The following is a 13804-nucleotide window of genomic DNA, read 5'->3' as shown; positions in this document are numbered from 1 at the left end:
ATAGGAGAGACTTGTTTAATCAGGGTTAATGCAGCTTCTCTCTACCTTATTTAACCACGGAGCCCATATTTCTCAGAAAACCGGTCAACGGGCTGCAGAAATGCGGCTCCAGGGAAATATGTGTGCGTGGCCCCTCCCCTGCCCCTGCTGTATTTTCTAAGGCTGTGGGGTTTGGAGCAGGGCTGGGGCAGGAGGGCATGGAGGGTGAGGACAGAGTCGAAAGCAGGCTTGTGGGCCCATCAGAGCAGAAGTGCCCCTCCCCAGGCTGCCTCTTCTCCTTTCTGCAGTCCCAGGGCACTGAATTCCAGATACTTCACTCAGTATTAAGTGCAGTTAGTCCAGCCTCCACCTGGGGCAGGACCAGAGCGGCAGCTGACTGGCTAAGTGGGGTCTGTGGGCAGGGCCGTGTGGGGAGGTGGGGAGAGAGCTGGCCTCGGCCGCTGGGACACCCAGTGGGCGCTTGGTCACATCTGCCCTTGGTGGTGATGGGGCTGGTCGCCCTACGCTCACTCTCCTGAACCCACAAAGCTCCCGGCGGTGGAGTGGACGGGCGGGGACCAGGGCTGGAGTCTGAGCTTCGCCACATCCGACCATCCCTGGGTGCTTTCCAGTCGATGACTGAATTTTTCATCCTCAGGATGGCGCTCCCATCGCCCACCTTGACAAGGTGAGGATTAAGTGTGCGGAAGTGCCTCCCAGCCCCGTGCCTTTCCAGGCAGCTCCCGCCACCACCTCTCCGCCTTCTGGAAGTCTCCTAATAGTTACTCAGAAGGAGTGGCTCCCCAGCTTTACGCCCCTTGAGCACGCCATTTGGGCAGCTCTCTGGCTCCTCAACCACCCGGCCATCTGCTCTTCTATCACATGCCTGCATGCCCATTGGACTCAGAATTCTCTCAGGGGTGTGGCCACTCTGCCCGTGCCCCACCGGCCTCCCTCAGGCCTGACCAGTGCCCATGGGCCAACTCCCACCCTTTCCCTGAGGTTTTCTCTTAAGCTTCAAAGGCCACTGTGCCCTCACAAAGTGTAGGCCAGAGGGCCAGGGAACAGACACCTGTGCCCAAGCAGCCCTCAGCCAATTGGTGACAGCAGCTGGTATAAACACAGTCCACTCCTGGGGTGGCCTGAGTTCCGCAGCACCTCTCAGTGACCCCTTAGGGACATGGCTGCAGTCATCTGCCTTGGTAGCGGGATGGATGATGCCCCTTCCCCGACCCCCATCAGATGCTTTCCCTCTTTCCTGTCAATTCCCTGCCCCCACCTGGTGCCTTTGGCCTCCCACCGGGAGCACTGCACACAAGACTTAGGTCGTCTTTGGGAATCTGAGATAAGATAAGGGTACTGTGCACTCGGTGTCCATCCGCATGTCCCCCGAACCTTGGGGTGCACACTAGATGCCTGATAAATCTCCGAGTCCGGCAGAAATGAGCCCTAGGAACAAACACGGGGAGGTACAGTCCTGCAGCAGGCTGACCGAGGGGTGGGGAGCCCTGGGCTCCTCCTCTCACCTGGGAGGCCTCGCCCTCCGCTCTGTACCTGCCCCATCTGACCAGCCTTGGCGGTGCAGAGGACCGGGGTCCAGCCAGAGTCCTTCCTCAGGGAGAGGAGAGCGTCTCAGTGCAGGGTTTGGAGATCCTTTCATGAACCATGGCGGAGAGGGCTGCTCTTTAAGATTAAGACTGGTGGTTATTCCCGGGGCCTTTGGCTGGGAGGCGGGAGTTTCCGAGGCTCTATTCATCCCGCACTCTGTGTGCAGTTGCGGAAACTGTCACTGTGTCCCACATTCCATAGGCTATTATGTGTTTTTCAAGCCCTTATATAAATGCACTTGATTTGGTGCTTCTGAATGTCATTAAACTCCTCCCATACCAGTAACAACACAGTTTCCATGGAAACTAGCACGTTGGAGGAGGAAGGCGTGGAAGAAGCCGTTGGAGCAGGGGCGAAACCGTGTCCACCTGGTCACTATTCCCAGAGCGCGGGGCCCTGTGACGGGACGCAGCCGCTCTGTAGGGACGGGGCCAGCTCCCTCAGGGTGTGATGGGCTCTCCTTTATAAAAGCCTGGATAATTCATCCCGGCCTGAACTGACTCGTTACAGCATACGGCTCTAAAACCTTTACGGTACCAGAGGCCATTAAACAGCCCCATTTACGTGGACCCTTCCACCCTGGGTGAGGGGGGGAGGGAGGTCTCCGCATGTGGCGATGATGGCTTTGAGCGAGTGGAGGGGGAGGGGGAGGCAGAGAGGAGAAAGGCGGCTTCCTCAAGACACGGCTGGCTCAGGGCGACAGCCCAGGACTTTGCCAGTGGCTGCTCCCTGCGTCAGCCATGCAGTTAGAAGCGCCCCTTTGAAGGGGGAGTTAGTCTGAAAGCCCTTAGGAGAGCCTGGTAGAGGAGCCGCCCGTGGCGCTGGTAGGCAGCAAGCTTCCCGTCCGTGGCAGGATTCAAGCGGAGGCTGCAATGGCCTCTTACACTGAAATGTGCTCCTAGGACTCAGCTCCGACATGGCTTTGTCCAGGACGCTACCTGGCCCTGCTCACTTGGTGTGCAGTTTGACGAGGCTCCCTTCTCTCTTCCTACAGCTCCTGGACATCGGTGCTAGTTCCAGCGGTGACGCTGCACTGGAGTTGTCGCGATGTCCTTGGGGCCGGCTCTGTGTCTCCACACACCAAGGACCACCTGGCACAGTGCGGGGCACAGAGTGGGCACTTGGCACGCAGTCGATGAAGAGACGGGCACACGGCACCACCGCATTCAGGAGGATTTGTGCCTAGCGGTGCTGGGCAGGAGTATCGAGCCGCCGAAAGCAGGGGGGACTAGATGACCTTTGGTTCCTCTGGCCTCGCGAATCTTGTCTGATCTGCTTCTAAACCTGTTCTGACTACGTATGGATTTCAATCTAGATTTCTCTGATTCCCAAGCCACAGTGCCTAACTATTAAGCGTGTCAACCACAGTGTTAAAAAGCAAACTGAAGTAAAAATAACTACAAAATCAACTTGGTATAACATAAATGTGACATCCCAGATGCAGGGCAAAGCTTCTGGGGACACGCCGGGTCTAGCCCCTCTGAAGCTCCTACGCCTGGCACAGTGCTGGCCCTGGTGGGGGACGGCTTCCCTCTGTACGTTTCGTGTCCATATCAAAGAACCCACTTCCCTTACTTTCCTCCAGGGGTCTTGCTTCTGGTCTCTTCCAAAACATGGCTGCAAAGCCATTTTTAGCAGGCAGACTTCCAGGACTGGTCCTCCCCTGTCACTCCCGGACCTCAAAGACTTAGCGTAGTGGAGCAGAAAGAGGAAAGGGCTTAGGACCAGCAGCCTGGGTTTGAGCCTGGGCTCCACCACTTGCTGGCTGTGTTACTCTAAGTCACACTGCTTTCCCGAGTCTCGGTTTCCTCTTCTCCATGTGATTGCCAGCGTTGCACCCAGAAGTCTATGCGTCTCGGGTCACCCAGTCCCAGCTCTTGGGAGCCATTGACCAGGGCAGAGAAGATCAGGGTCCTTACTCTTCTTTCAATGTTTTACACTGTGCAAATGTGCTAGGCTCCTGGGATATAATGGAGACTGAATGGAGCTTATAGACTTGTGGGGCAGATGGGCTGTACCTGAATAATGTTGATACGAACATATAGGTACAGGCTGAGCTACAAGTTCTGAAGAGCATGGACTGCAGTGGGGGGGTGTCTAAGCAGGCTGCAGTGGGGAAGTGATACCTTAGTCAGAGCTGAAGGATGAGCAGCCTCTATGTGGGAAGGGTTGGGGATGCGGTGCACAAGCTGCTGTGGCAGACGACGCACCCCTGTTTGGGGAGCCAAAAGGCGCCTGATGTCACCGGAGCACAGAGAGTTAAGGGGGGACAGACGAGGCCAAAAAGATATATAGGAACCAGATCGTGTAGGGCCGTGTGAAATGCGCCAGGGATTTTGGCATTTTTCCTAAAAGCAATAGAAAACCAGTGAAACATTTTCAAGAGGAACGCGACATCTGATTTGCATTTCGAAACACTGCTGTGGCTGAAGTGTGGAAAATGAACTGGGAGGGAAGGGGTTGGTGGAGAGCAGGGCTGCCGTCCACCCAGATGCAGGAGGAGGTGACAGGGGCCTGAGTGGTGGCCCTGAGAGGGACACAGGTGGGTGGAGTCAAGAGGTATTTGGGTGCTAACATTTCTAGGTCCTGGTGAGGGTTGAATACAAGTGTGAGGGAAATGGATGTTTAAAAATGGAGCGTGGCAGGGCCTGTGGCCTAGCGGGGCCCCAGGTCACCTTAGCTAACCAAGCAGGCCTGCCAGGAATGGTGGCCGAGGCCTGGGTCTCGGAAGGAGCTCCAGAATCCTCCGTCAGACTGCAGCAGCTGAGTGAAACGGTGGGCCCTTGTTCCAAGACGCTGAGTGAATTAGACAACAATCATAAAGTACCCGGAAGTCTGAGGCTTGCCATAAATAATAAACAGGGATGTTATACAAACCAGCTTTGTAGCCCCAGCGGGAGAAAACACATCAGTTAGAAAAATGAAATAAGAAAAAATGCACCCCAAAGCCCCAACTAACAAAGTGACAACATTAGCCAACATCCTGGTGGCTCCGGCAGGCAGGGGAAAGGAATGGTCTTGAGGAGGTGATGGGCCCTAGCCTTCCTGAGACCTTGGTGGCCCGTCAGAGGGAGGCGCTCCCAAACCCGCAGACCTGTTCTCCCCTGGGTCAGGTCCCTGGGCCAAGGCCCAGGCCTCCCTGCGGCCACTTCCCCTCTGCTCTGACAAAAGCGCAGCCTGTCCCTCGGCCTGTGTCCCCGCCTCACTGCCCCCCAGGGCGCATGCAGCAAATTCAGATGGGCCTGAATTTGCTCTCAGGGGACAGACAGGGAAGCTCGACAAGCTCTGCTTTCTGAGGCTGCCGAGCAGAGCCAGCCAGCCAGTTTCCCAGCACTGGCTCCTTTGGTGGCCAATGCGTTTGAATTTATGGATTGGTGGTGAGAAGAGGGTGTGAGGAGGGTGCTTGAGAGCCAGGAAAGATTTCGAATCATCACATTTTAAAGGCTCACAGGTGATCGTAGCCAACATTATTCAAGTTTGTGCACAAGATGTCGAGTAATCTGAGCATCCAGGGACCTGCCCAAGGCTGCACAGCTGGCTCCTTACTCTGAGGGGCTTCTTCCTGTCCAGAAGCCAATGGGCGTCTGTCACCTCTGTCACGGGGGAGGGAAGAAACAGGGGGTGTTTTAGACTCAATTCTTCAGGTTAGGGAACTGGGGTGCATAAAGCTAGGGCAGACTCCGCGCTGTCCCAAAGGCCATCAGGGCTTTGCAGCCTCCCAGGGCCCTGTCTGCCCCGCCTGCCAGAGGCTGAGGACCGACACCCGGGTGGAGGCTCGCCGCCCTAGCCTGGACCAGGGGGTGGTACCCCCCCCCTCCACCCCCGGGGCTGTGGGGCAGGTCAGAGCCTGTGCAGGGGGCGGGGGGGGGTGTCTGCCACCGCAGAGCCAGCCTCCCCCCAGAGAGGCTGGGCTGGCAGACAGAAGCTGCCTTTGCTAATCCCTGCGTTTGTTTCTTCCCGAGAAGATGAGAGTGACAGTGTTGGAGGCATTTGTGCTCGCCCCTCACTGAGCTGGGAGAAGGCCCAGCATCTGGGATCCTGCTGCCCCTCCAGATGTTTCCTGATTTTCTCCCCCATCAACTTGCGATTCTCCTGCGTTCCGCCGGACCCCTCCGGCCCCTCCCGTTTTCTCTGTATTTTTAGCTGTCCTGAAAAATCAAGCCGCCTGAAGAGTGGGGGGCTTGCCCTGTGTTCACGGGTCAGCCTCCTCTTTCCGAATCTCAGGAGCACTGACTGGGCTGGATGTCAGGAGACCTGGGCTGTGGTCCTGGCCCTTCCAGCAGCTTCCTCCTGACCCCAGGCGAGCTGCTTATGCCCCCGGCCTCCCTGAGTTGGTGGGTTGCACCGTAATCGCTGGGGTTGTTCATGGTTCTAGCACAGAGGAATGCTGAGGCATTTGAGGGGCAGGCAGCACTGTGCGTCAGATACAGTGTGAGCACTTTCTGTCTGCCTATGAATAAGAGCAGCCCTGGGTGAGCATCGTGCATTGAGAAGGTGAGTGGTTCTGGGACCTCCAGGATGAAGGGGTTATCGGGATGGCTAGGAAGGGGGGTAGTGGTGGTGGTGGTGAGTGTGTGTCTGGCTGTGGGATGAGGGGACAATGGGAACAGTCCCCCTTGCAGAGCTAGAGGGGCACACCTACTAGAGAATAGCCCTGAGAAAATAGTCTAGCAGTCCCGGGGTGAGGAAGGAGAGCCCCCTGCCCAGCTCCCCGGCTCTGCTGACCTGCCCGGGCCCTGGCCTCCCCGGAGGAGCCATAGTCTGGGGAGAGGCTGAGAGGCAAGACTTACAGAATTACCGGAGATGCCGAGACTCGCTTCCTGGAATGCACTACCCCAGTCTGCTCTGCCTGGGGACCTCCTTCGCAAGACCCCCTTTACACCTGCGGGTGACTTTGCCCATCATGGCACTAGCTGCTTAAATTAAACCTGATCAACTCCTCCCTACTGGAAGTCACTGGGCCAGGGGAGGCAAGGAAGGGGCGGGATCCTTCTCCACCCGAGGCTAACTCTTTAGGTGGGGCGGACAGTGTAATGATTAACCACCAATTAGGTAAGTGCCACAGCATTAATAGGCTGTCTGCCTCCATGGAGCACAATGGTGGGGCATCCAAGTTAGGTCCTCCTTATGGAGGGGACGGTCACGCTGAGGTGTGTGTTTCTGCCCTGGGCTTATGGAGGGCAGGAGCCATGTCCTACCTACCTCTAAAAGCTCTAAGCAGGGCTTAGAACAATGCCTGGAACTCGTTATAGACATCGGCACATGTTTCTGGCAGGTATTCTGGCCGTTTGATGAATAAGTAAGTGATCTCCTTCCAGCAGAGCCCGTTTAAAGCACCACGCACTTACTCACAGGAGCACTTATGTCAGACAAATCTGGTATTCTGCGGCCTACTCTGTCTTTATCTCCTCCTTCCGTGTCTGCCTTTCACTCATTTTTGTTCATATGTCCACCTGATGCCACAGCCATGTTGAGTCCTAACAGGAAAGAACACGCACACGTGCACACACGTACCACAGATCGCTCACCGCCTCCGTTCCCGCAGCTGCTGCAGATTCTACCTGAGAGGCTGCTGAGCACTCCCAAAGAGAGCAGCTCTCATGCACATCCACTCGCCTCCTTAAACGACCTTTGAACAGTGTTCTCTCTGTACTGCTTTGTGTAGTTGAATCGCACCAATTGCGATTACTCTGGCTTGTGATAAATCCCAAACCTATAAAGCTCCTGTTCATTCACTATTTTCCTCTTGCTCTTTCTCAGTCAATTATTGTTGGGGCATGTGGTGAGGAGGGGCGAGTGGAGGGAGAAGAAAACAAAAAGATGCCAGATTAACAAGGAAAGATGAAATAGGGGGCCACTTCTCCCCAAGCGACGGACACCCGGCTAAATGTTGTTAAACAGAACAAATGAACTTTTAATATGGCACATGTCTTTTATATTTATTCTAACTTGGAAATATAATGATCACTACCTTATCTTTAATAGAAAAAGCAGCCAATTGTTCTAACACCTCACTAATTCCAGCACTGGGGAGAATAATTATTTTTCGCTATGTTGTCAGTTATTCCATTTGCACAAAGCGTGTGGTGCGGCTTAGCCCGAGATTCCTCCTTCCTGAGCTGTGTCATGGCTGCTATTCCGGTTCCATCGTCCACATGTGGAAGTTATAATTATTTTGAGTGTTGGTACAAGATAATTACACACCACAAAAGAGCTCTGCATGCTTGCCGATGTCTTTCCTTATCTGAGACGTATTGGCGTTTGGGCATGCGAGTTTCAGAAAGAGAAAAAAGTGCATAACGTGGCACTTGGGGTGGTGGCAGGACCGTCCAGAGCGGCGGCAGGGAGCCTCGCCCACCCCTCCGGGTCCCTTCCTGTTCTCCGCCCACCCAGAGCCCCAGGCGACCCGCCTCATGCATCTCTCTGGGCTTATGGATGCCTCGCTCCCTCCTGTTCTGTCTCCTCCTCGTTAGTGGAGTTTGTAACCACTCACGCAATGCCCTCTCATCTTCTTCATCCTGAGACAGCAGCAGCTGCTGTGCGCACGGTTGTGAGTGAGTGTGCGCATGAATGTGTGTGTTGGGATGTTTGGGAGGGGCAAGAACCGCACCCAGAGAGGGAGGCAGGGGTGAGGAGTTAGGGGCCCCGGGATATTAGTGATGCCTCCACCCACGCCCCTCTGTCTGAATACCTAGCTTGATTCTCAATTAGTCATCACCAGGGGGCGGGCTCAGGTTGGGGTAAGGCACTTGGGATCTACCATTCTTAATCAACTCAGTCAGGCAGCTGGACGTAATAACACATTTGTGTGGATTGTGTGAGTTTTGAGAGGGTGCTCGGAGAGAACAGATACTGTTTTGGCATCTTCCCATGTTAAAGAGAGAAAAACTTTTAAAATGCTGTTTTAGCTTAGCTGTAGCACGAGGTAAGGCTTACTTTCCTCAGAGGTAATCTTGTCCCGGTCTCATCCTGCAGGCCTGGTCTAGTCCTCCCTGCCCCGCTTTCCTCCTTCTTTACTTAAGCAATATCTGAGAAGTGCATGTCTACCTAATGCTGAATTTCTTTTTATTACCATTTTCCCGATTCCCGGTTCGGAGCACTACCACTGTAGCTTTCTGCTATGGCAAATGCATTCAGACCCCTTGCCACAGATTGAATGGTTTCCTCCTTTCTCTCGAAGTCTGTGTTGAAGCCCTAACCCCCAATGTGGCTGCATTTGGAGGTGGGCCTGTGCAGAAGTACTTAAGGTTAAATGAGGTCATGTGGGCGGGGCCTTGCTCCAACCAGAATGCTGCCTCCAGAGGAGGAGCCTTCAAAGGGCTTGTTCTCTCTCTGCCGTGGGAGGACTCAGTAAAAAGGTGGCCGCCTGCAGGCCGGGAACAGAGGGCTCACAAGCACCTGAGCAGGCTGGCACCTTGACTCTGGACTTCCTTTCTCCACAATTATGAGAAAATAACTTTCTGCTGCTTAAGCTACCCAGTCTGTGGTGTTTTGTTATCGCAGCCCGAGATGATGGATAGGACTCTCTGGCCATTAGCCCCTTGTGAAAGGTGGGGGAAGTGAGTTCGTGTTCACGAGTCATGCGATGTGGTTCTTTGGAGGCCCGGGGACCTAGAGTCGGTACCCTTCTCTGATTCAGACACTCAGATCCAGCCCAGCTCCGGACTTTTCCTTCCCCAGACTCTGTGAACCTCGCTCCAGCGGCTCTAATGTGCATGGACAGCAAGAGAACGTCTGTTCAGCACCACAGACTGAGGTGCCACACCAGTTCCCACAAATTACAAGCTCCTGCCTAGCACCCTTATGAAGGCTGCGGTGGGCGGGGAGGGGGTGGGCTGAGAAAGAGAACAGCCAGGAAGGGAGACTGACTGGTAGGAAATGCAGCCTCCAGCCTTGGCTGTGCTCAGCCAGGGAGCCCGGGGCTCCCACCAATGGGAAGTGGCTTCTGGGTGCTGCTGCCTTCTGACACAGTCAGGCAGCAACTCCGGGAGGTGATACTCCGCGTGCTTCAGTGTGACGGCCTGGCCCTCGTCAGCCTGTCGCCATGATGGGTGCTGGTGGCAGACCTATAGCTGGCAAGACATGAGGTTTGGGGAGCATCAGGGCGTGGGTGTCACAGACTGTGGGTTGGAGAGGGGAGCCAGCTGAGGAGCATGGGAAGAATACGCTTGAAGTGCACTGAGTCTAACTCTGGGAATAGAGATAATGTAGGTGAGTTGCCTTCCCCCTTTCCTGGAATGGAGCCCAGGGCTTTGGGAGGGGAGGGGTCCGGCTCATAGCAAGCTGAGCTGGTGGCAAGCCAGGGCTTCATTTGTCTGACTTTAATGAATAAATGGCAGCCCCAGCCATTGTTTATCTACTTTTGAATCCTGACAAACCGTCTGTGGCATCTGATGGAGAGGGTTATTAGCTACAGGGAGACAGATGGCCGGGGACGAGGGGATTGGCTCTTCGTGACGGCAGGCCCATAAGCAACAGCACTCCTGCCACATCCCAGCCTCCACATCAACGTCAGTGCCTTTCCCAAGCTTCTGTGCCCCCGTCAGGCCTCAGAGGGAAGACTTAGTGCAAGAGAGAGACAGAGTGGCCCATGAGTAAGTGGGAGACATATGATGAATGGAGCTGGAAGAGAAGGCAGGTTTCCAAGGGCAGGTGCTTTGAGAATAAAAAGTCTACCTTCTTCTTCTTTATTATTGTTCCAAGTGCCCTGTGAGGTGCTGTTTAGTCAATGGGCATTTAAGAAGTGTGAGTGATTGGGAGAAAGGTAAAGTGGTCTGGATTAGAAAAGATAATAGAAGATTTAACCTACTGGGTGGGTAGAACACAAAAGGTAGGGATGCCATGGGAAGAGAAAGAGGGCACACGAAGGGAGGAGGAAAGATAGTGTAAGAAAAGTGCTTCCGAATCAGCATGCTTTGCTTCGGTATTAGCTACTCCTTTCCATGTTACCATGCGACTATCTTCATGGAAATTACACCTGGCCTGCCTGCTGTCCTTTCTAGGTGTCCCCGGTTCTTTTGCTTGGTACCGTAGTTGTGGGGCATAGCTTCCTCCCTCCACATTACCCTTGAGCTGGTAGGCGTGTTCCCACTGACCTTCATTCATTCTCCGAAACTTGTCCTTGGCCATGTAGCCCAGCACCAGACAGCATCCTCTCTTCTGGAGGCCCAGCTCTGGAAGGAAAACATAGGTGTGTGAGCCTGGAATGGGTCAGGTGTCAAGGAACCCCCTTTGCAGGGGATGCGGTGCTTGCTGCTCTTATAAAGAGGGCTACTTATTTATTTTAAAAACATTTTCATGGCACTTCCTATGGTCCAGGCATGATTTTAAGCCACACATTCCTTATTTGATTTTCACCAAATCAAATCAGGCACCTACAATTGTCTGTTTTGCACCATCTTCATTTACACATGTGTTTTGTAAGCAGCCTTTGGTCACAGGGCTATAGGGGGCAGAGTCAGGAGTCTGAACCCAGGCGGTCTGGATCTGGAAATCACACTTTAACGACGACTCATAGGTTAATGAAGCCCAACGTGTCCCAGGCTTGGGGACCGCATCAGGATGGCAGGGGGACTGTGGTCAGGCCTGCCAGAGGAAGGGCAGAGTCCAGCCAGTGGCATCTGGCACAGAGCAGTGCAACCAGACACAGAACGTCTGGGACGAGGAAGTGATGGACGCAGAGGAAGACTCAAGGGTTGAGGCAGAGACAGGAAGAGTCTGCTTCTTGGGAGAGTGCGGTCTTCTGGGGCTGGAGGTCCTGTGCATCCTTAAAAAAATGCTCACCCAACATCATGTTCATTGACGTTAGAGTGAGAATAAGGGGGGGCAGAGAGAGACAGAAGGAAGAGACATCGATCGGTTGGCTCGTGTACGCGCCTTGACTGGGTAACCTAGGTACGTGCCATGACCAGGAATTGAAGTCACAACCGGTTTGGCGAACAAGACGATGCTCTAACCAACGGAGCCCCTCGGCCAGGGCCTGTGCACTTCTGCATTCAGGTACCATTCAGCACCATCATCAAGCACTTTTGCAGGGCAGACCCAGGGAGCAGCCTTGGGGTTGGGATGGCTAAGAGACACAAGACAGACTCTGGTCCCAAAGACTTTGACCTGATTGAAAAAACAAGTTAGAACAACTATGCTAGACAGCAAAGACAAGGGACAGATTTTTTTCGCTGTATTTTGTAAATCAGTGCCCATCGTGCGTGAGCATTGGACGGGGTACGTGTGCCTCACAAGAAGTCAAGCCTTCTTCTCCGGTGGTCATCCTCTAATCCTGACTTGTCCTAAGCACTTCTGGGTTCTGAAGCAGTTCTGCCCTACATTTCTCTTTGACCCCCACACCAGCCCCGTGAGGCAGGCAGATGGGTCCCCGCTCTTCACGTGATACAGATGAGAAAATTGAAATTGAAAGGTGCTAAACAGCTCCCCACACTTCTTTTAGACACTCCCCCACCTCTTTTCTTAGAAGTCCTGCAGCTGTGACGGCTGCTGTAAACTGGGGGAATGAATGACGGGTATGATTTCTGGAAGATGGAACGCAGCCGCACCTTCTCCCAGGCCTTGCTGGGCTTTGGGGCACCGGCCGTTTCCCCCATCAGTTCCTCGGAGAAGGAGGGTCCCACTGAGCGGTGTGTTGTGACAACTTCTCCGAAAGCTCCGGGTCCGGGCTGTTAGAGTAGAGACAGGTGGGGCTCTTCCCTCCCTCTCCGTCTCCATCCACCTCGTGCTGCCCAGTGCACCCTCCACGAGTAGCAGGATGAAGGGGAGCTCAGGGCCCAGGGGAGGCAGATACGTCAAGCGTGGGGGCTCCTGCCCTAGAGAAAAACAAAGCGTAGCGGGTGGTGGCAGAATGCCATGGCCCCGGGAGGTCGACAGCTTTGATCTCTTGATTCTTTAAAGGGGTTTATTGACTATCAGTAAAGAGCAGAGAAGCAGGCCCGAGCGTGCCTCATCCAAAGGCACTCACTTCTTTTCCTTCCCTTCCACGCTCACTCCTCTGAAGGCACGGCCGAACCTCCCTCACTTCAAACAGCCTTACATCTCGGGCGCCCAAATCGACGATGTTAAGTTCCCTCATCCAAGGCCTTGGCTCCTTCTGCAGGGGCTCCTGTTCTGTAAGGCCACGTGGATCAAAGCCCCTTTGATGTTTACTTACTATATTTGTGGATTCTTTCTAACAACCACCTTTAAGAGGCAGGCATGCGGCATGTCAGGAGGGGGCTGGCGGAGGTACAAGTTGTGAGGAGGCGCTGAGCATCCTGAATGATAGCTTCTTGCCTGAGACTGTATTGGAACCTCAACCCGCTGAAAACAGGCAGAGTGAGCCAGTCCATCAGAAGCACACGCGATTGTTCACCATCGGAATGATACAGTTGCTGATGATTCTCATATTTTCCAGTGACTTCTTACGTGCATCTGAAGCTGTGGGTGCTAAAGAGAAAGGGAGCCCAGGCTCCTGGACTGAGCCCGGGAGGAGACCAGGGGGTGGGGGCAGACGGTGCTGGATGCATTTAGGCCAATATCCTGTTGGTGCTCCTGGAAATGGAAGGGGCATAATTTTCCTAAAGATCTGGCTAATGCGGATAACCCGCTGAACCCCGGTCGCCTACGCCTGCTGTCTCTAACCCCTCCCCCCTCACTCAACCCATTTGATGCCAGCATAACCCAGCACGGTCACCCGAGGGAAGAGGCCTCACATACAGTGTTATAAGCAACAACCTCACTGACCGTGTTTGATTTTTGCAGATGACCAGGAAAAGAAGTTTTAAAAACACTTGACTGATGAAAGAAATGGAGGACCAGGCAATTTCTCAATGTATTTGGCTCATTTAATTTGACACGTGTGAGTTCGTCTTAATTATTTTGGCAGCAGCCTTACAAGGTGCTAATGCACAGCGCGGAAACCTGTCAGTGAGAGGGCTCTCTGATGGGGTCTGCGCTGAGAGGCGGGCGGAGCTGGCGCGTCTGCGTGCAAACAGGCAGGTTGGAGGACCAGGGAGGTGAGCATTAGCTAGCTGGCCGCACACGAAACTGTGGGGTTTCCTCAGAGCTAAGTTAGGGGTCACTGGGTCCAAGCGAGGAAGCAGGCCAGCAGGACTGAAGTGGGTGGTGGTGGAGCACCTGAAGCCCAGGTGAGAACTGGGCAAGCAGGGCCCAGCTGCCCTGGTTTCGAGAGGCCCCACCGGGCCACACTAACCAGGCTGTTACGGGAGAG

The sequence above is a fragment of the Artibeus jamaicensis genome, unplaced genomic scaffold (assembly GCF_021234435.1).
Source record: "Artibeus jamaicensis isolate MK-2021 breed Jamaican fruit bat unplaced genomic scaffold, CSHL_Jam_final scaffold_660, whole genome shotgun sequence".
Lineage (NCBI taxonomy): Eukaryota > Metazoa > Chordata > Mammalia > Chiroptera > Phyllostomidae > Artibeus > Artibeus jamaicensis.
The sequence above is the reverse complement of the archived record's forward strand: the minus strand, read 5'-3'. Positions refer to the sequence as shown.